This window comes from Triticum urartu, chromosome 7A, assembly GCF_056163025.1.
Source record: "Triticum urartu cultivar PI428250 chromosome 7A, HENAU_Tu73, whole genome shotgun sequence".
In the NCBI taxonomy this organism is placed as follows: domain Eukaryota; kingdom Viridiplantae; phylum Streptophyta; class Magnoliopsida; order Poales; family Poaceae; genus Triticum; species Triticum urartu.
Genome location: NC_141879.1, coordinates 659,140,914 through 659,164,776, shown reverse-complemented (window position 1 = coordinate 659,164,776; position 23,863 = coordinate 659,140,914). Strand labels below are relative to the sequence as shown.

General features: G+C 41.2%; 1 long non-coding RNA gene across 1 annotated transcript; it reads right to left on the bottom strand.

Moving 5' to 3' along the window:
- Nucleotides 1–17,262: 17,262 nt before the first annotated feature.
- LOC125519815 (uncharacterized) lies at nucleotides 17,263–21,642 on the bottom strand. Its single transcript, XR_015610324.1, has 2 exons — nucleotides 20,932–21,642; nucleotides 17,263–20,581 (listed from the first exon to the last, which is right to left on the bottom strand). It is a non-coding gene; the product is annotated as an uncharacterized LOC125519815 (long non-coding RNA).
- Between the last annotated feature and the right edge of the window lie 2,221 nt (nucleotides 21,643–23,863).

Here is a 23,863-nt window from a genome sequence, read left to right as displayed (position 1 = left end):
ACTTATACATGTTCCTATGACTATGAGATTATGCAACTCCCATTTACCGGAGGAACACTTTGTGTGATACCAAACGTCACAACGTAACTGGGTGATTATAAAGGAGCTCTACAGGTGTCTCCAAAGGTACATGTTGGGTTGGCGTATTTCGAGATTAGGATTTGTCACTCCGATTGTCGGAGAGGTATCTCTGGGCCCTCTCGGTAATGCACATCACATAAGCCTTGCAAGCATTGCAACTAATGAGTTAGTTGCGAGATGATGTATTACGGAACGAGTAAAGAGACTTGCCGGTAACGAGATTGAACTAGGTATTGAGATACCGACGATCGAATCTCGGGCAAGTAACATACGGATGACAAAGGGAACAACGTATGTTGTTATGCGGTCTGGCCGATAAAGATCTTCGTAGAATATGTAGGAGCCAATATGAGCATCCAGGTTCCGCTATTGGTTATTGACCGGAGACGTGTCTCGGTCATGTCTACATTGTTCTCGAACCCGTAGGGTCCGCACGCTTAAGGTTTCGATGACAATTATATTATGAGTTTATGAGTTTTGATGTACCAAAGGAGTTCGTAGTCCCAAATGAGATCTGGGACATGACGAGGAGTCTCGAAATGGCCGAGACATAAAGATCGATATATTGGACGACTATATTCGGAGATCAGAAAGGTTCCGAGTGGTTCGGGTATTTTTCGGAGTACCGGGGAGTTACGGGAATACGGGGGAAGAAGTATATGGGCCTTATTGGGCTTTAGGGGAGAGGGAGAGGCAGGCCGCGCGCCCCCCCATTGACTAGTCCAAATTGGACTAGGGGGATGGGCGGCGCCCCCTCCTTCCTTCTCTTCCCTCTTCCCCTTCCTTGTCTCCTACTCCTACTACATGGAAGGACTCCTAGTTGGACTAGGAAAGGGGAATCCTACTCCCGGTGGGAGTAGGACTCCCCTAGGGCGTGCCATAGAGAGGGTCGGCCCTCCCCTCCTCTACTCCTTTATATACGGGGGCAAGGGGCACCCCATAGACACACAAGTTGATCTTCGTGATCGTTCTCTTAGCTGTGTGCGGTGCCCCCCTCCACCATACTCCTCGATAATATTGTAGCAGTGCTTAGGCGAAGCCCTGCGACGGTAGAACATCAAGATCGTCACCACACCGTCGTGCTGACGGAACTCTTCCCCGACACTTTGCTAGATCGGAGTCCGGGGATCATCATCAAGCTGAACGTGTGCTAGAACTCGGAGGTGCTGTAGTTTCGGTGCTTGATCGGTCGGGCCGTGAAGACGTACGACTACATCAACCGCATTGTCATAACGCTTCCGCTGTCGATCTACGAGGGTACGTAGACAACACTCTCCCCTCTCGTTGCTATGCATCACCATGATCTTGCGTGTGCGTAGGAAAATTTTGAAATTACTACGTTCCCTAACAATATCTACCTATGGATTGTGTAAGATCATTCAAGTAAGTTGTCATCATTGCAAGCAATAAAAATTGCTCTCTAAATATGTATGATTTATTAGTGTGGAGAAAATATGCTTTATACAATCTTGTGATGTGGAAGAAATAAAAGCGACGGGCTGCATAATAAAGGTCCATATCACAAGTGGCAATATAAAGTGACGTTCTTTCTAAAGGAAATATGCCCTAGAGGCAATAATAAAGTTATTATTTATTTCCTTATATCATGATAAATGTTTATTATTCATGCTAGAATTGTATTAACCAGAAAACATGATACATGTGTGAATACATAGACAAACAGAGTGTCACTAGTATGCCTCTACTTGACTAGCTCGTTGATCAAAGATGGTTATGTTTCCTAGCCATAGACATGAGTTGTCATTTGATTAACAGGATCAAATCATTAGGATAATGACGTGATTGACTTTAACCATTCCATTAGCTTAGCATAATGATCGTTTAGTTTGTTGCTACTTCTTTCTTCATGAGTTATACATGTTCCTATGACTATGAGATTATGCAACTCCTGTTTACCGGAGGAACACTTTGTGTGCTACCAAACTTCACAACGTAACTGGCTGATTGTAAAGGTGCTCTACAAGTGTCTCTGGAAGTACTTGTTGAGTTGGCGTATTTTGAGATCAGGATTTGTCACTCCGATTATCGGAGAGGTATCTCTGGGTCCACTCGGTAATGCACATCACTATAAGCCTTGCAAGCATTGTAACTAATGAGTTAGTTGCGGGATCATGTATTATGGAACGAGTAAAGAGACTTTCCGCTAACGAGATTGAGCAAGGTATTGAGATACTGACAATCGAATCTCGGGCAAGTAACATACCGATGACAAAGGGAACAACGTATGTTGTTATGCGGTTTGACCGATAAAGATCTTCGTAGAATATGTGGGAGCCAATATGAAAATCCATGTTCCTCTATTGGTTATTGATCGGAGACGTGTCTCGGTCATGTCTACATAGTTGTCGAACCCGTAGGGTCCGCACGCTTAAAGTTCGGTGACAATCGGTATTATGAATTTTTGTGTTTTGATGTACCCAAGGTAGTTCGGAGTCCCGGATATGATCGCGTACATGACGAGGAGTCTCGAAATGGTAGAGACGTAAAGATCGATATATTGGACAACTATGTTCGGACACCGGAAAGGTTCCGGAAGGTTTCAGACATATACCGGAGTGTCGGGGGTTACCGGAACCCCCCCCCCCAGGGTGCTTAATGGGCCTACATGGGCCTTAGTGGAAATAGAGGGCAGCAAGGGGAGTGTGGGGCACCCCCCCAAGGCCCAAACTGAATTGGTTTAGGGCAATGGGGCCGGCCCCCTCTTTCCTTCTCCTCCTCTCCCTTTCCTTCCCCTCTCCTACTAGGACTAGGAAAGAGGGGGCAAACCTACTTGGAGTAGGATTCCCCCCCCCCTTGGGCGCGCCTCTCCCCTTGGCTGACCCTTTCCTCCTCCCCTCCTTTATATACAGGGGTAGGGGGCACCCCAAAGACACAACAATTGATCATTGATCTCTTAGCCGTGTGCGGTGCCCCCCTCCACCATAATCCACCTCGATCATATCGTAGCGATGCTTAGGCGAAGCCCTGCATCGGTAGCATCATCATCACCGTCACCATGCTGTCGTGCTGACGAAACTCTCCTGTGAAGCTTTTCTAGATTGGAGCTCGCGGGACGTCATTGAGTTGGATGTGTGCAAAACTCGGAGGTACCGTGCGTTCGGTACTTGGATCGGTCGGATCGTGAAGACGTACGACTACATCAACTGCGGTGTGCTAATGCTTCCGCATTCGGTCTACGAGGGTACGTAGACACACTCTCCCCTCTCGTTGCTATGCATCACCATGACCTTGTGTGTGCGTAGGAAATTTTTGAAATTACTACGTTCCCCAACAATGGTATCAGAGCCAGGTTTATGGGTAGATGTTATATGCATGAGTAAAACACAAAGGAGTTGTGGGCATGGGTATATTCATATTGCTTGCCGTCACTAGTTGATTCTTGATTCAGCGGCATTGTTGGATGAAGCGGCCCAGACTGACATTACACGTACGCTTACGCGAGACTGGTTCTCCAACTTTAGTTGAATCGGATTCAATGAACATGATTCTTTCTGAAGATCAAAAAGCAATCACTATACCGGGTTGTGGTTTTTGATGCATAGGTAAGAACGGTTCTTGCTCAGCCCGTAGCAGCCACGTAAAACTTGCAACAACAACGTAGAGGACGTCTAACTTGTTTTTGCAGGGCATGTTGTGATATGATATGGTCAAGACGTGATGAGATATAAATTGTTGTATGAGATAATCATGTTTTGTTAAAGTTATCAGCAACTGGCAGAAGCATAATTGTTGTCTCTTTATTGCATAAGATGCAAATGCCATGTAAATTGCTTTACTTTATCGCTATGCGATAGCAATAGTTGCAGAAGCAATAGTTGGCAAGACCATCATGTGACGACACATTGATAGAGATCAAGATGATGGAGATCATGGTGTCATGCCGGTGATGATAGAGATCATGACGGTACTTTGGAGATGGAGATCAAAGGCGCAAGATGATCATGGCCATATCATGTCACATATTTTGATGGCATGTGATGTTTATCCTTTATGCATCTTATTCTGCTTTGTTTGATGGTAGCACTATAAGATGATCTCTCACTAAATTTCAAGGTAAAAGTGTTCTCCCTGAGTATGCACCGTTGCCAAAGTTTGTCGTGCCGAGACACCACGTGATGATCGGGTGTGATAAGCTCAATGTTCATCTAAAACGGGTGTAAGACAGTTTTACACACGCAGAATACTCGGGTTAAACTTGACGAGCCTAGCATATGCAGATATGGCCTCGGAACACTGGAGACCGAAAGGTCGAGCGTGAATCATATAGTAGATATGATCAACATAGTGATGTTCACCATTGAAAACTACTCCACCTCACGTGATGATCGGACATGGTTTAGTTGATTTGGATCACGTGATCATTTAGATGACTAGAGGGATGTCTATCTAAGTGGGAGTTCTTAAGTAGTATGATTAATTGAGATTTACTTTATCATGAACTTAGTCCTGCTAGTATTTGCATAACTATGTTGTAGATCAATAGCTCGCAATGTAGCTCCCCGTTTATTTTGATATGTTCCTAGAGAAAAACTAAGTTGAAAGATGTTAGTAGCAATGATGTGGATTGGATCCGTGATCTGAGGATTATCCTCATTGCTGCACAGAAGAATTATGTCGTTGATGCACCGCTAGGTGACGGACATATTACAGGAGCATATGCAAACGTTCTGAACGTTTGGCAAAACTCGGTATGATTACTACTTGATAGTTTAGTGCACCATGCTTTACGGCTTAGAACCGGAACTCCAAAAATGTTTTGAACGCCACGGAGCATATAAGATGTTCCAAGAGTTGAAATTAGTATTTCATACTCATGCCCATGTCAAAACGTATGAGACCTTTGACAAGTACTTTGCCTACAAAATGGAGGAGAATAGCTCAGCTAGTGAGCATGTGCTCAGAATGTCTGAGTGCTACAATCACTTGAATCAAGTGGGAGTTGATCTTCCAGATAAGATAGTGATTGACAGAATTCTCTAGTCACTACCACCAAGTTACTGGAACTTCGTGATGAACTATAATATGCAAGGGATAACGGAAATGATTCTCAAGCTCTTCGTGATGCTGAAATCGACGAAGGTAGAAATCAAGAAAAGCATCAAGTGTTGATGGTTGACAAGACCACTAGATTCAAGAAAATGGCAAAGGGAAGAAGGGGAACTTCAAGAAGAACGGCAAGCAAGTTGCTTCTCAAGTGAAGAAGCCCAAGTCTAGACCTAAGCCTGAGACTAAGTGCTTCTACTGCAAAGGGACTGGTCACTAGAAGCAGAACTGCCCCAAGTATTTGGCGGATAAGAAGGATGGCAAAGTGAACAAAGGTATATTTGATATACATGTTATTCATGTGCACTTTACTAGTGTTTATAGCAACCCCTCAGTATTTGATACTAGTTCAGTTGCTAAGATTAGTAACTCGAAACGGGAGTTGCAGAATAAACAGAGACTAGTTAAGGGTGAAGTGACGATGTGTGTTGGAAGTGGTTCCAAAATTCATATGATCATCATCACACACTCCCTATACTTTCGGGATTAGTGTTGAACCTAAACAAATGTTATTTGGTGTTTGCATTAAGCATGAATATGATTTGATCATGTTTATTGGAATACGGTTATTCATTTAAAGTCAAAGAATAATTGTTGTTCTGGCTGCATGAATAAAACCTTCAATGGTCATACACCCAAGGTGAATGGTTTATTGAATCTCGATCGTAGTGATACACATATTCATAATATTGAAGCCAAAAGATGCAAAGTTAATAATGATAGTGCAACTTATTTGTGGCACTGCCGTTTAGGTCATATTGGTGTAAAGCACATGAAGAAAATCCATGTTGATGGTTTTTTGGAATCACTTGATTATGAATCAGTTGATGCTTGCGAACCATGCCTCATGGGCAAGATGACTAAGACTCCGTTCTCTGGAACAATGGAGCAAGCAACTGACTGATTGGAAATAATACATACTGATGTATACGGTTCGATGAGTGTTAAGGCTCGCAGCGAGTATCATTATTTTCTGACCTTCACAGATGATTTGAGCAGATATGGGTATATCTACTTGATGAAACATAAGTCTGGAACATTTGAAAAGTTCAAAGAATTTTAGAGTGAAGTGGAAAATCATCGTAACAAGAAAATAAAGTTTCTGCGATCTGATCGTGGAGAATATTTGAGTTACGAGTTTAGTCTTCATTTGAAACAATGTGAAATAGTTTCGCAACTCACGCCACTTGGAACACCACAGCGTAATGGTGTGTCCGAACGTCATAACCGTACTTTATTAGATATGGTGCGATCTATGATGTCTCTTACCGATTTATCACTATCATGTTGGGGTTATGCATTGGAGACATCTGCATTCATGTTAAATAGGGCACCATCTAAATCCGTTGAGACGACACCATATGAACTGTGGTTTGGCTAGAAACCTAAGCTATCGTTTCTTAAAGTTTGGGGCTACAATGCTTATGTGAAAAGTTTCAACCTGATAAGCTCGAACCCAAATCGGAGTAGTGCGTCTTCATAGGATACCCGAAAGAAACTGTTGGGTACACCTTCTGTCACAGATCCGAAGGCAAGATATTTTGTTGCTAAAAGTGGATCCTTTCAAGAGAAGAAGTTTCTCTCGAAAGAAGTGAGTGGGAGGAATGTAGAACTTGATAAGGTAATTGTACCTTCTCCTCAATTGGAAAGTAGTTCATCACAGAAATCAGTTCTAGTGATCTCTACACCAATTAGTGAGGAAGCTAATGATGATGGTCATGAAACTTCAGATCAAGTTACTACCGAACCTCGTAGGACAACCAGAGTGGTACGGTAATCCTTTCTGGAAGTCATGTTACTTGACCATGATGAACCTGCAAACTATGAGGAAGCGATGATGAGCCCAGATTCCGAAAAATGGCTTGAGGCCATGAAATCTGAGATGGGATCCATGTATGAGAACAAAGTGTGGACTTTGATTGACTTGCCCGATGATCGGTGAGTCATTAAGAATAAATGGATCTTTAAGAGGAAGACATACGCTGATAGTAGTGTTTCTCTCTACAAAGCTCGACTTGTTGCAAAAGGTTTTCGACAAGTGCAAGGGGTTGACTATGATGAGACTTTCTCACCCGTAGCGATGCTTAAGTCTGTCCGAATCATGTTAGCAGTTGCCGCATTTTATGAAATCTGGCAAATGGATGTCAAAACTGAATTCCTTAATGGACTTCTTAAAGAAGAGTTGTATATGATGCAACCAGAAGGTTTTGTCGATCCTAAAGGTGCTAACAAAGTGAGCAAGCTCCAGCGATCCATCTATGGACTGGTGCAAGCACCTCGGAGTTGGAATATATGCTTTGATAAAGTGATCAAAACATATGGTGTTATACAGACTTGCGGTGAAGCCCGTATTTACAAGAAAGTGAGTGGGAGCACTACAACAATTCTGATAAGTATATGTGAATGACATATTGTTGATCGAAAATAATGTAGAATTTTCTGGAAAGCATAAAGGAGTGTTTGAAAAGAGTTTTTCAAAGAAAGACCTCGGTGAAGCTGCTTACACATTAAGCATCAAGATCTATAGAGATAGATCAAGACGCTTGATAAATTCTTTCAATGAGTACATACCTTGACAAGATTTTGAAGTAGTTCAAACTGGAACAGTCAAAGAAGGAGTTCTTGCCTATGTTGCAAGGTGTGAAGTTGAGTAAAGACTCAAAAACCCGACCACAACAGAAAATAGAAAGAGAATGAAAAGTATTCCCCATGCCTCAGTCATAGGTTCTATAAAGTATGCTATGCTGTTTACTAGTCCTATTGTATACTAGCATGATTCTGACAAGGGAGTACAATAGTGATCTAGGAGTAGATCACTCGACAGCGGTCAAAATTATCCTTGGAGGACTAAGGAAATATTTCTCGGCTATGGAGGTGATAATAAGAGTTCGTCATAAACAATTACGTCGATGCAAGCTTTTTACATCGATCTAGATGACTCTAAGTCTCGATCTGGATACATATTGAAAGTGGGAGCAATTATCTAGAATAGCTACATGCAGAGCATTGTAGACATAGAAATTTGCAAAATACATACGGCTCTAAATGTGGCAGACCCGTTGACTAAATTTCTCTAACAAGCAAAACATGATCACTCTTTGGGTGTTAATCACATAGCGATGTGAACTAGATTACTGACTCTAGTAAACCCTTTTGGTGTTAGTCACATGGAGATGTGAACTAATCACATAAAAGATGTGAACTATTGGTGTTAAATCACATGACGATGTGAACTGGATTATTGACTCTAGTGCAACTGGGAGACTGAAGGAAATATGCCCTATAGGCAATAATAAAGTTATTATTTATTTCCTTATATCATGATAAATATTTATTATTCATGCTAGAATTGTATTAACCGGAAAACATGATACATGTGTGAATACATAGACAAACAGAGTGTTACTAGTATGCCTCTACTTGACTAGCTCGTTGATCAAAGATGGTTATGTTTCCTAGCCATAGACATGAGTTGTCATTTGATTAACGGGATCACATCATTAGGAGAATGATGTGATTGACTTGACCCATTCCATTAGTTTAGCACAATGATCGTTTAGTTTGTTGCTACTGCTTTCTTCATGATTTATAGATGTTCCTATGACTATGAGCTTATGCAACTCCCATTTACCGGAGGAACACTTTGTGTGCTACCAAACGTCACAACGTAACTTGGTGAATATAAAGGTGCTCTACAGGTGTCTCTGACGATACTTGTTGAGTTGGCGTATTTCGAGATTAGGATTTGTCACTCCGATTGTCGGAGAGGTATCTGTGGGCCCACTCGGTAATGCACATCACTATAAGCCTTGCAAGCATTGTAACTAATGAGTTAGTTGTGGGATGATGTATTACGGAACGAGTAAAGAGACTTGCCGGTAACAAGATTCAACTAGGTATTGAGATACCGACGATCGAATCTCGGGCAAGTAACATACCGATGACAAAGGGAACAACGTATGTTGTTATGCGGTTTGACCGATAAAGATCTTCGTAGAATATGTGGGAGCCAATATGAGCATCCAGGTTTCGCTATTGGTTATTGACCAAAGACGTGTCTCAGTCATGTCTACACAGTTCTCGAACCCGTAGGGTCCGCACGCTTAAAGTTCGGTGACGATCGGTATTATGAGTTTTTGTGTTTTGATGTACCAAGGTAGTTCGGAGTCCCGGATATGATCACGGACATGATGAGGAGTCTCGAAATGGTCGGGACGTAACGATCAATATATTGGACGACTATGTTCGGACATCGGAAAGGTTCCGGAAGGTTTCAGACATGTACCGGAGTGCCGGGGGGTTACCGGAACACCCCGGGGGACTTAATGGGCCTACATGGGCCTTAGTGGAAAAAGAGGGCAGCAAGGGGAGTGTGGGGAGCTCCCCCAATGTCCAAACCGAATTGGTTTAGGGCAAGGGGTCGGCCCCCTCTTTCCTTCTCCTCCTCTCCCTTTCCTTCCCCTCTCCTACTAGGACTAGGAAAGAGGGGGCAAACCTACTTGGAGTAGGATTGCCCCCCCTTGGGCGCGCCTCTCCCCTTGGCCGACCCTCTCCTCCTCCCCTCCTTTATATACGGGGGTAGGGGGCACCCCAAGGACACATCAATTGATTATTCATCTCTTAGCCGTGTGCGGTGCCCCCCTCCACCATAATCCACCTCGATCATATCGTAGCGGTGCTTAGGCGAAGCCCTGCGTCGGTAGCATCATCATCACCATCACCACGCCGTCGTGCTGATGAAACTCTCCTGTGAAGCTTTGTTGGATTGGATATCGCCTGACGTCACCGAGTTGAACGTGTGCAGAACTCGGAGGTGTCGTGCGTTCGGTACTTGGATCGGTCGGATCGTGAAGACGTACGACTACATCAACCGCGTTGTGCTAACGCTTCCGCATTCAGTCTACGAGGGTACGTAGACACACTCTCCCCTCTCATTCTTATGCATCACCATGATCCTGTGTGTGCGTAGGAATTTTTTGAAATTACTACGTTCCCCAACACTTTCGCATTAAGATTTTGTGCATCCAACCATAAAAGCACATGACAACCTCTGCTTCCCTCTGCGAAGGGCCTATCTTTTATTCTTGTCTTATACTTCATGCAAAGAGTCACGGTGATCTTCACCTTTCCTTTTTACATTTTATCCTTTGGCAAGCACAATGTGTTGGAAAGATCCAGGTATATATAGCTAATTGGATGTAAGTTCACATGAACTATTATTGTTGACATTACCCTTGAGGTAAAAAGTTGGGAGGCAAAACTATAAGCCCCTATCTTTCTCTGTGTCCGATTAAAACTTCATAACCATAAATATCGGGTGAGTGTTAGCAATTGTGAAATACTAAATGATGGTTGAGTATGTGGACTTGCTGATCAGAAGCCCTTATATTGACTCTTTTCTATGTTATGATAAATTGCAATTGCTTCAGTGACTGAGATTATAGTTTGTCAGTTTTCAATGAAGTTTCTGATTCATACTTGAGTATGTGAATGAATTGTTACCTTTAGCATAAGAGATCATATGACACCAATATCATGACCCAACTTAAATTTTTGGAAAAATATAAGCGGTTTAAGAGCAGTTTTGAAAACCATTTTTTCTTCGCACAAAAAACGTGAATCGTATTTTCTATCGCATTTCTAAACCGTTTATCGGAATGAGGCATATAATATGGCGTTGGAAAGCTGCTGCAAAACCGCTCCTTCCACATGTTGAAAGTTTTCTCTAATTCCCTATGGTTAAAGAGTAATTTGAAAAAATGTAAAATTTTGTAAACCGAACAGCTGAGTTCGTTTTTTCGATGTCATTTCTAAACGGCTAATCAAATGGAGGCATACGATACGGCGTTGGAAAGCTTATGAAAATGCGCTACTTTTTAATCTTGAAAGTTTTTTTTCTAATTTTGAATGGTTTAATAGTAATTTAGAAAATGGTCCAAGTCCTACCAAGTTCGTATGTTCGAGCTAATTTTTTAACCTTGCGACCGAATGCAGCAAATGATATGGCGTTGGAAAGCTTGAACAAATGCGAAACTTTTTGGTATGTATTGTTTCTCCCAATTCTTTATGGTTTTAAGTCAGTTTCGAAAATGGAAAAAACTTATTTTTGCCGTAATTTCTACAAACTTTATCGGAATGGGGCAAATAATATACTGCTGAAAAGCTACGGAAAATGCGAAACTTTTTCATGTTGATGGGTTTCTCTGATTCCTAGCCGTTTTCAAGTAATTTCGAAAACCGTGAGATCATTCGTTATGCCTTTATCGCGGAACAGATTCTTCGAAAATGCACGGCGTAAGAACCTGAACTTCTCGGCGCGTGTACCTGAACTTCACTCTATTTTTTCATGTGCTTTTCTTGCTTGTAGCTCTTCATCCACTGCTCGTAGCACTCCATCCGCTCACCAGAATTGAGCAAGTGATATACTGATGGAAAGCTGCTGTAAACACGCATCTTTACCGTGTTGGTCATTTCTTCATACTCGCGGCGATTTTAAAAGTTTTTCATCTGAAATTCATTTAGTGTAGTTGGTGAACTTCCTGCTGTTTCCACGTTGAACTTCTGTGACATATTTTCGCTTGTAATTTCATCATCCATTTCTTCAGTGTTACACAAATGATATTCCTTTTGTACATACCTCTCTCACAATAATTTTTTTATTTTTTCTTCGATCGAGGACTTGAACTTATAACAACAAAACTTTTAGTCTTTGCTTTTTTATTCTTTTTTGTAATACAAAATGCAAAACGTGTACTACGTGAACTTCTTGCAGTTATCAATCTAAACTTCTCTCGGTTTACGTGAAAATATCTAAGTTTTTAATGAATATTAATCTGAATTTCTTAATCCATTTTATGAATTTTGAAGCGCTCTATTTTTAAAAGTTGACTTCTTATTATTTTATTTTTGAACTTCTTGTTTCCACTCTTTAATAACGAGGAAAATCTAAGTTTTCTATAATCATCGAACTTCTCCATCTTTTTAATACGGAATTCCTGGTTTTTTTTTATCTTTTTTTTGAAATTTTGAAGCGCTCTATTTTTAAAAGTTGAACTTCTTGTTATTTAATTTTTGAAATTCTTGTTTTCATTCTTTAATAACGAGGAAAATCTAAGTTTTCTATAATCATCGAACTTCTCCATCTTTTTAATCTGGACTTCCTCGTGTATTTCTTTTAGTAACGAAAAAATCCTACTTTCTGATAGACATCGAGCCGCTCCGTTTTTAAATTTGAACTTCTAGGTTTATTTGAACAGAGAAAATCTTTTTTATAAAATTATTAGGATGTTTTTAATGACTTTCTTTGGTTTTGCAACAAGCATTGAACTTCTTCGTGTTTTTAATTTGAACTTCTTATTTAAGATATTTGATTTTTTAACTTGATCATCTTAGTTTTGTACTAAAAACTGAACTTCTTAGTTATTTAAATTCTAACCTCTAGGTTTTTATATAACCCATTTATTATTAAAAAATAGAACTTCTTGGTTTGACGTTGGGTTTTTTGTTTTTTGAACTTGTAAATCCTAGGTTTTAATATATTTTGAACTTCAGTGTTATTTCATTTGAACTTCACATTTTTTTTGAGTAAAGATTTATTTTTTGATTTTCAAACAAACATTGATTTTGTGTTTTCTTTTCAATTTGGACATCATGGTTGATTCTCTAATAACAACGTATATATGGGTTTTTGAAAAAGGTAAATCCTAGTTTTTTAAATAAACAACAAAGCACTAAGTTGTTTTAGTTTAAAACTTCTAGTTTTTTTTGAAACGGGTAAAATCTTTTTAATTGCTTTTAGTTGTCCCTTTATTTTAATTTGAACTTCTTCATTTTATTCTTTAGCAACTAGAAAAGACCTAAGTTTTTTATATAATTTTGAACTTCTTTCTTATTTCAATTTGAACTTCTTAGTCTTATTCTTATAAAAAATATATGCTTTTAGTTAAGCATCAAACATTTTCTAAATTGAACTTCATACTTTTATTTTTCTATGAACGGAGAGAATTTGAGTTTTCCTTAAACATAGAACTACTCCTTTATTTTATTTTTAACTCCTTCATTTTTATTCTTTAGTAACAAGGAAAATCTGAGCTTTTTTTACAAATATCAAACTTCTCTGTTTTTGTCATTTGGACTTCTTGGTTTATTTCTTTTAGTAACAGAAATATCCTATTGTTGTAATAAATATTGGACCGTCCGTCATTTAAATTTGAACTTCTAAATTTTTTTAATTTTAGAAACGATGAAAGTCATTTTATTTTAGCTTCTCTATTTTGTAAAATAAAAAATTCCTGTTTTTTTAGAAACGATGAAATATCCGCTTCTAAGTGTTCTTTTATTTTTGAATTGCTATGTTATTTTTGTTTTGAATTTCCTTTGATCCTTTTGCAGCGGATTGAGATTTTACCACTTATATACATTGAACTACTGCGTTTTTTTAGTTTGAACTTCTTGATTCCATTCTTTAATTACGAGGAAATTTGAATTCTGTATAATCATCGAACTGATCCTCTTTTTTGATTTCGACTTCTTTGGTTTTGTTTCTTTTTGTAACGGAAAATACGAATTTTTTTAATAAACATCGAGCGTTTTTTTAAATTTTAACTTCAAGGTTTTTGTAAAAAAACCGTGAAAATCCCTTTTTTATTGTATCAAACTAAAACAAAAATTCTAGCAAACTAAAAATGCACACATAACAATTAAAACACCACCGACGACAACTTGCAATTTTTTTATGAATCCCTCGGTGTTTCTTTTTTGTGCAGCCATTTTTTATTGAACTCCTCTGGGATGCGATCCTGCATTTTTCAAAAAGAAAATTATAAGTGAATTCCCTCTCGTTACGTTGTCAAACAAATTGTCAAAAGAACAATTTTTAATGATGCTTTTGTGTTCTTGTTTTGTCTGATCTTTGACTTCGCATTCTATATATCAGAACAGTTGGAATAACTATTGTCCGCTGATTTATTTTTCACCATGTATATTTTCTAAATCTAAAATCATATTGGCCAACATGGCCGTAAATCAACTTTTTTTGGGCCCAACTTATCTCTTCTCACCTATGGCCCAGCTTAAATCACTTCTCCTTTTGTCCACTATCTCGCTGGTTGCATCTTCTTAAATTACATGCACGAACACGCACACGCCTCTGTTTTGAAGCTAGCGATTGCTACACACATAGGGTGATTAAGGACACTATTTTGTCTCCACGTAAACATGAGATTTTTTGCCTAGTTTACTGCGAGTCAGTTCCATCAGAAAGCACACCATATTGTTAAGTAATGGAGGAGTTCGGGGTACGCTTCTTTACTGTACGCTCAGTAGGACTTTGGGGGAATGAACTCAGCAGTTCAGTTTGATGCATGGCGGCCGGTCCAAGGGAAGCTTCGCTGCCGTAGGGATGGTGCATGAGACCAAAGAGAGCATGGGTACAGCTTGAGTACAGGGCGTTGCAGGATAGGTTATTCCCAGCAGTAGCAGGGGCAAGCGGCGACACGAGGCAGACAGTTTCCCACGGAGAAAAGCAGAGGACGGGAGGTGCACTGCGTCCCGTGGCGGCAACAAAGCGCAGGAGCCGAGCCGTGCATAGACGGCGCTGAATCGATTTGCGTTGGAGGTGCTGATCGCCGTCGACGAAGACAAACGCGTGCGAGGTGGCGTCAGTCGCGTTGGTGCAGTTAACTACTGATGGTCCAACCACTGATCTGTTCGAAGTTCACACCGCTCCCAACCTGCAGTAGAACACAAAGAGAATCATGGCTGCATGAACTTGGATGAGAGAGGAGCACATGGAGTGGTGGCTCTCACCGGTGGCGTCGGGGCGTGGACACCAGTGGAGTGGATCGGACGGGGAGCACCTTAGGAGGAGGGAGGTGGCGTGCACCAGCGAGGTTTGCTGGGAGATGGGGGATCCTGGTCACATGCTGCCGAGCCAGGGGATGCGGTCGCCGGTGGCGGTCCGGTGGTGGGGGTGTGGTGGGGATGGAGGATGGCGGTGGGAGGCGATCTGGGGATGGAGAGAGGTGCGCCGGGGCCGGGGCGACGGCCGCGAGAGGCGCGTTGGGGGATGAGCGCCGGCGGTGGGAGGCGTGCCGGAGCAACGACTACCAGAGGCGCGTCGGGGCTGGGAGGGCCGTCGGCGGGAGGCGCGCCGGAGCCAGGGGATGGAGGTGGGTTAGGGTGGAGCCTCGGAGCAGTGGGGGATTTTTAGGTCGGGGTGGGGGAGGTTTGGGACAGACCGACACTTTGTTTTCTGTGGATCTCGGGAACACCCCATCGCCTCCTGGGCCCCGTAATTCAAATAGTTATTCTAATCCCAGTATTAGAATAGTGCCACTCTATACATATATATATATATATATATATATATATATATATATATACACTAGTAATAGGGCCCGTGCATTGCAATGGGAAAAAATCATAATCTTTAATGGCCATGATCACAGTTTGTTGCATCACTGAGATACACTATCACTCTCAATTTCATGAAATAATGAATATTTTTTTAAACTCGTGAGCATATTTGAAATCGTGATCTTTTTCAAATTCGTAAACACTTTTACAAATTATCAAATATTTCTAAATCAACAACGTTTATTGAATTCATGAACATTTTATACGGTTTGCATACATTTTATAAAAAAAATTGAACATTTTTTAACGATTATCTTGAATCAACGAACATTTCTTGAATGGACGAACATTGTTTTTGATATTTTTCCATTAATTTTCGAATTGGAAATTTTGTGTTCAATTTCATTAACATTTTTTAATACACAAACTTTTTAAAAAATCATGAACGTTCTCTAATTTCCCAAAAATCTGTTTTCAAAATTTCGAACATTTTTTGAATAAGCAAACATTTTTCATCATGATACTTAAGATAACACCAATACCTCGTGCAAACAATATTTAAGAGAGTACCAATATTTAAGGTTGAGCAGAAATGGATGGATAGCATGAGGTGATACTAAGACCAATCAAATTATATTCAACCATAGATACGATAGGCACATGCATCCATATTGTTTTAGTTTGATATATTGATGTCCAAGAGAATTTTAGTTTAGAGACTGTTCAGATCTCCTCAAATCTGTGCTTCACCAATTATGCGAAGCGGAGGCTTCTCGCGGTGCAATTTGCTGAAGCTGCCAAAGCTTAGCTTCCCGAATCCGAAATTATTGGAATGCCACCACCAAGTCATGTGACGCTTCGTTGTGAATTCCCCTTCTCACGAACCCTGTCGAAGCGCCTTCCCATGACATCGCCAGTGTCCCCTTCTAACGAGCTCGGCACCACCCACTCGCCAGCCCTCCCCTTCCTCTATTCATCGTGCCATCCATCATTGCCTCCCTTTCCTCCAGCCGACCTCCCAAGCGGCGCCCTCTTCCACACCGATTGCCTTATTTCCAGTGTTGCCCTCTACCCGTACGTAGACCACCTCCTCGTTGTATGCCTCCGTTCTGTTTGTGGCAACCCCTCAGCCCATGGAAGCTGACCAACGCGCCGTAAATGGTGCAGCTACTCCAAGGAAGCTGGAACTTCAACGCTTCTGAATAGGCTTACATCCATGTTTCTTGCCCTGGAGTTGCCGAGGCCAGAAATATTTTTGGCTGTGTTAACTTCACTACTTCAGCCAAAAAAAAGTATATCTACTCTAGTAATAGCTCATCTAAATGAATTATGTTTTTCACTTGTATACTTTGCATGTAATCTTTCACCAAGCTCCCAGATAGATATAACATCACTAACATTCAATTGCAAAAAAGAAACAAAAATTACTGACATTCAATCCACAATTCTAACAATTCTCTAATTGACCATTTTATTCTATTTTCCCGATCTAAGGTCAGGACAACATTTTTAGATAACACAATGTATTAATATTATCACCACTGCTAAAATAAAGAAATTTAGGACATGGTACAAACTTCAGAATCACTACATCTACAGTTCATATGATAAACAACAGTGGCCTGTAGCTCGTACATGTACAGTATCCATGTTATAAGATTGAGCACACTTTCCTCCTGCATCCTGGCTACAGTTGAGTACTGCAATTTGAGTGGCAAAGTAAAGACCCCAAGTATTGAGAGAGGGAGAGGGAGAGAGAGAGAGAGAGAAAGAATATATTACATTACTTGACTCTCCAAGAGTGTCACCTCTCAATTGATCCAATAAATTGATATCCAGGTTAAAATATAATAGCTCCAATAAATTGGTAATCTAGGTTTGACTACTATAAGAAACTTACTTCCTATAGCATGTAGACCCTTGAAGAAACATGTATCATGTAAACTGTAGACACTTGAAGTAGGCCAGCAGCTAAAAAAACTAAATAAGAAGCATGTCAGTCCTAAAATATTGGATCCTTCATCATGCATCCTGGGTTCAGGGGCTCAATCTTGCCAAGAAATTGCAAAACTCTACTTGCTTTAGTTGCTTGTTACCTTGCATACAATGTGTTCTCTCATTCCAACAAATACTTACGGACTAATAGACATAGCCCCAGGCTAGTTGAAGTGGTTTCTGGGAAAGAAAATCATAATATTACAAATTGAAAGATGTCCAAGGAGAAAGATCTGTTTAAGTTGATTATTTGACAAAGTTACAATACTGGAGAAATTGGGATTTATAAAGTCAACTGGAACTAAATAAGAAAGCAAAATAAGTTTATATATTCACTTCTTTCTGTTCTGAAAAATCTATGCATTATGTAAAACACTAAAATAACTACTCCTGATACATCCATTTCTATGACATGCAATTCCGGACAGAGGGAGTACAAAATTTGTAAATTAGAAATAGCAGGCTTGTGACACACTAATAAAACTGCCCTGATGGAGCTGAGACTTGTAAGGCATTATAGATTGCAACACTCTCCATGTGCATGACATAACTTAATGTACCTTTCTTCAAAATTATAGTTTTGCAGGACAATATAAATGGCTTTAAAATTCAAACTATGCTCTGCCCCTACAATCATGCACACACTTGTGTTTTTCAAGATACACAACCAGATTATGGACGGATAATATACAACATCTAGTTTGATGATGCACTTGTTCTTGGTAACCTACAACAAAAAAAACTATTCATTTTCATCTTCTGTTAGAGATAGGTGTTTGTTGTACTGCGGGTACTATTATAGTACAAGGGTTTAGATTCTCTATGGTTCTTTCTTGTCTAAAAACGAATAAGAAAAATTATATCTTCATCAATGATGTTGGCAAAATTCTGTGAAGTCCTTCTAGCTGGTAAATCATTGAAACTAATGGCGATGTTTCCCTACCACCATACAGGAAAAGTTTGTAGCCTGACTGGATCTCCTCTGATTGCAGCGAGGAATTTGCGTCATTGCCACACTCTAAAACTGGAATTTGTCTTTCAGGGAGACTGTGTCGAGTGCAATGGACCTTAGCTTCTGTTATATAAGAAGATCCTATATGACAAACTCTGCTTCATGAATTGGAGTAAGACAACTATTGTCATTATTCTTCTGAACAACTAATAAAATGAAATTATCGACATACAACTCGCATTTAGCATGCATACGTCACGAAGCACGTCCTTCTTCCAGAATAAATAATAGTATAATTCTCAGAAAACACATTCTGTTTTGACTTATTATGGAAAACAAAAGTTCTAGAATGTTTTCTTCCCTGACAGAAACTTGCATTGCTTCCCTCACACTATTACTTCCAATACAACATATTAGATACATATTTTTTATATATTGTTTTTATTTTTATGAAATAAACATGCATGTGTAGATCGTAAGTGATATCTTGTTTAGAGTTAACTACCGAACATTAAGTGTTTGGCACATAGCATTTTGCAGCTTAATAGACAATCAGAGAGGTATTGCAAAAGCAGGAGCATGTACCAGATAATTTGTAGAATCACAACATCTGGAGGTGTCTTCAAAGTTACAGGACAGTTCTATTTCACGTAAAAAAGTTAAATCGCTACTCCCTCTGTAAACAAATATAAGAGTGTTTAAATTACTAAAGTAGTGATCTAAATGCTCTTATATTTGTTTATAGAGGGAGTATTAGATTAAGGGACTGCATTCCTTCTACAAAGTTACTACTCGTACAATTTTACAAACACACCCAAATGCAGATTTGTATGAACAACCAAAACTATGCGATTGCAGTTTCAGACTTTTAATACCACTTGACACCAATATTATCGGAAGTATAGATGGAAGTGCATACTTCGTGTTTATCACATCGACTTGTGATAACAGAAAGGATAACTAAGCACAATGTGCACATGAACCACACTGCTAATTCAAGTCCAATAAACCATGTGAATTTTCAAGAAAAAGAATGTTATGTGATCCAAATGAAATTTTTATTTAGATATACATAGTGTCGATCGAAACTACTGTGGCCTTAAGAGAAGCAGTAGACATCGAGCTAGAAACATACTACATGTAGATAACATAAGTGCCAGGATCCAGTATTCAGTAAGAACAATTAAAACACCAAGTCGCCAAATCAAAATATGTCCATTTGCACGCTTGTACAGAGATTGAACATGCTGAAACGCAGTGGAAGTAAATCACATGGGTAGCTGATTATATTGTCCTAAAGTGATCTTCTCATACTGAAACCATATAGAAAGTAAATAGCAGATTATATCGTCCTAAGTGATCTTGCTAGAGAGGATTATCCAGAGAAATGACAAAGGAGAAATATAACCAACCTTGACCCGTTTGCAGCATTTGGCCCCCAAGGTAACCTGGGTCATTTATAGATCCAGATTTTATACACCTCATAGTCACCGGCATCTTGCCACAATAGGCCAATACCTAGCCACTCATAGTACCATCATTGTCCATTGTTCTGGCCTGCTGCATTCCTGGATTGCAGTACACCTGAAATTGTAGGAGTTCATAACCTGGACACCACAGAGAAAGCTTCATTGGTTGAGAAAATTCATTGCTTTTCACCACCTGCTGTAAGGGAAAGTACCAATCACCCCTTTGATCCTCCCTCTAATATCAACAAGGTGACAAAGTGGCACTGGAGACCAAGGCTTAGCATATTATTTCATTCGATTTGTCTACAACTTGCGTATGTCCTGCAGATTGAAATTGAAGCGGTGCAGACCCTATGGAAGGAAAGCCAAAGGAAGAGCACAAGTTTGCTACGGAGGAGCGGCTGGGACTGCCCAGGCACAACAGATCGGGAGCAGAAACTACGATCGTCGGGGCGGGAGGGCCGCTGCCATGGCATGGAGACGCTGCTGGAGAGAAGTGACAAGCGGGGATACATGAGAGGTTTCCATGGCCGGCAGCGCAGAGCTGTGGCAACTGATTTTGCAACCGAGTTAAGAAATGTCTGAATGACTACCTACAAGAACATGAGTTGCATCCTCGAGTTGATTTATCCCATGACCCCAATCCAATTTCTTCACTCCATCCCTACAGATAACAAACATATTGTAATGCATATGTTGAGACCTGAGAGCTAAGATCGAAGAACAACCAAAGCAAAGAAACAATTGAGGTTCTCCCAGCAAAGAACTGATGAAACGACAACATAGCTGATGCCAAAATTCAAAACGTGAGCAATGGCCTTTCTGAGTAAAATAGCACATGTGCCATGAGGGAGAGGGCGGGCATTGGAGGTGCTTTACTGGATCCGGTCATGGTGACGAGCGGCTATGTGCAGTGGCAGGAGTACTCGAGGCCGGACATGCTGGTGATGTGCGGCCGAGGCTTTGGCGACGCAGCATATGTTGTTAAGGCGGAAGAGGTAAGAGAAGGAATACCAGGCAGGCAGCAGCAGTGGCGCCCGTCCGCCGTTGTCCGGCACCGGTGAGCTCCGGCCTAGTTCGCCGCACCGCCCCTCCTTTTTCTCTTCTTCTCTCCCTCACCTGTGTCTCCTTTCTGTCCAGGAGCCGCGGATGCTATGGATCCTCCCCGGAAGCGGCGCTCCGGCCTTCCTCCTCGTCACCAGCGAACCTCGTCTCGCCGAACGCCTCCGGATCTGCCTCCCCAGCCCCTGCCGCACACGAATCCGTCCCCTGCAAGCCCCGGCCGCCGCCTTCGTTCTGCATCGAGCAGCCACGCCGCCTCCAGCCGCTCGAGGAGCGCGCCGCCTGCCGGCGCGAGAATCGCGGTGCAACACACCGCTCCCCTGTCAGGCAGTCCGGTGCGCGGCGGTAGGGTAGGGGGTGGCGGCTCACCGGAGGTGGAGACGGGATTGGGAGGCTGCGTTCTTTTTTTTCTACCGCTCCTACCGTTTCGGTTGACTTTTACATGGACTGCGGGTTGAATAACCTGAACCATAGAAGCACTATTCTGATCACAGCGCCCTATATAAGCCGAGCAGGTCCTCCCGAACTCTGTAAGAAAAATAGCGAGCCGGCACGGGCAGAAAAATAAAAATAAAAAACCCCATCCCCAACCTCCCGATCCCCACCTACCGCGTGCTTTGCGCCACCACCCACCGGCCATGTGCACCGCGCTGCCGTCACCAGCCCCGACGACCTCCGGCCCTACGCGCCGCGCCACCCCCACAAGCCCCGGCTACCTCTGGCCCTTCGCGCCGCGCCGCCGCCACATGGCTCCGACGACCCCCGGCCCTGCGCGTCGAGCCGCCGCCACGCCACCTCCCCGTGCCACCATGGTACCCACGCGCCCACCATCGTCCCGGCGGCGCCATCTCCGGCGTGCCTCCGCCCGCGCACGTCTCAGGTCGGCGCCCCTGCACCTCGATCTCTTGCGCGCCGTTGCCTACGGCTGGGATCTTGCGCCCTGCAACCGCTTCTCCACCACAGCTGCACGAGCGCAACACGGCGACGGCTGCCGTGCTCCATCTCTCACCCATTTCTTCCAACCATGCTCCAATCTGACCTCTATCTCTCTCCGTCCCCGTTTCTCAGCAACAAACAGCGGTTGTTTGTTCTAATATCTTCTCTCTCTGTATTGTACAGTAGCGTATGACCCAAAGGCTTGATGTACCAGCGATCAGAATGCAGTAGTTGGAAAAAAATAGTGGCAGTCGTCCTTCTCACTAGGACCACTTTGAACTTCCCAAAGGAAGGTTCTTTGTAGCGCCAGTCGGAACATGGCAGCGCATGCCGGCACAGCAGAGGAGGTGTGGAGGAGGTGGGTGGGATCTCGCGCCTCTTGCTCATGTGGGTGCAGCGAATATGGTGTGTCGTGCCGCTTGTGAAGTCCAGTCTGGCCAGCCTCTTCAGTTCGATGTGTATGTGCTCAGAGGCGAGCTACTACTGCACTTTGTCTGCTCGATGGCTGCTGTTGTGGCTGTACTTGGATGGCTGCTGCTGTGGCTGAACGTCTGTGTGTGTTTTTGACAGCTCATGTGTTTGTTTTTGACAGCTCATGTTTACAGTTTGTGCTAATGAACATTCGTCCAGGTTCTCTTATGTACTGTTTCAAGCTAATTGGTAGATAAGTAAGTGGTATACAAGAAAGTGTGTGCTAGAAATATTGTTAATTTTCATTTGGCCATTTCTTGTACTAGAACATCAGGTGCTTGTGCTAATGTCCGTGAGTGTGTGCAGAGTAGTACTAAATGATCAGAACAAGATATATTAAAATAATATTGTTCACTAGATTCAAATTTAAGTGGGTATATTCTCACAAGTGTTGTTTCAAATAGATCAGTATCAACATTTCAAGTCCACAGAAAAAAGATCCGTGGGGAGTTCAAGTTAATGATTAAAAATCTGGAAGGTCATGGCACAAAAATTGGAAACAATGAGAAAACCAAAAAAACTCAAAGAAGATGCTATTTTTAAAAAATGGGATCTTCTTTGTTTTAAAAATATTTTTGTTCTAAAAGGTAGTGATCTATTCAAACTCTCTACATGGCTATGTATTTTGAGAATGGCGATGAATTTTGAAAAACTAATTACATGCAAAAATTTCTCCTAAAAGACAAGTCTGGAAGTTCAAAAAAAAAGCAAGAAGTTCAAATATAAAAAGTACATCAAAATTCTTTATAAAAAAGGATTTCCCTGTTTGTAAATAAATTTGGCGAACTTCAAATTAAAAAGAGGATCCGTTCAAAAAATAAGTAATAAAAATGTTTTTCAACTTTCTAAAAAAAACTAGAACTTGAAACTAAAATAACGATGCGGTTTCAATGTCTATAGAAAAGGATTTTCCCCGTTATCTAGCCAATAAAACTAAGAAGTTCAAATTTAAAAAAAAGGTGAAGTTCGATGTCTATAAAAAATTCAATTTTTACTTATTATTAAAACAATAAAACCAAGAAGTTCAAAAAATAAGAACAAAAGAAGTTCAATTTTTTAACAAGAAAGAATTGGATAATTTCAATAGCTTTTCAAAGGTGTATTGTTTGCGCGGTGTGTAGTTATGGAATAAAACCAATAAGTTCAATTCCAAATAACAAAAGAAGTTCGATATTTCTAAAAAAGCTCCAATTTTCACATTTCTAAAAATACACAATGAAGTTCAAATAAAAAAGGTAGAGCAGTTCGATGTGTATAAAAAACTCAGATATTTTCATTTAATCGAGAGAGGTTCGGATTGATAAATGCGAGAAGTTCACGTATTATAAAGTGTGCATTTTATGAAGAAAAAAGAATGAAAAGGCAAAGGCTAAAAGTTTTATTGCTAGAAGTTCAAGTGCTCGACCTGAGAAAGTTCATAAATTCTTGTGAGAGAGGTTGGACAAAAATACGTGACAGAAGTTCAAGGTGAAAACCG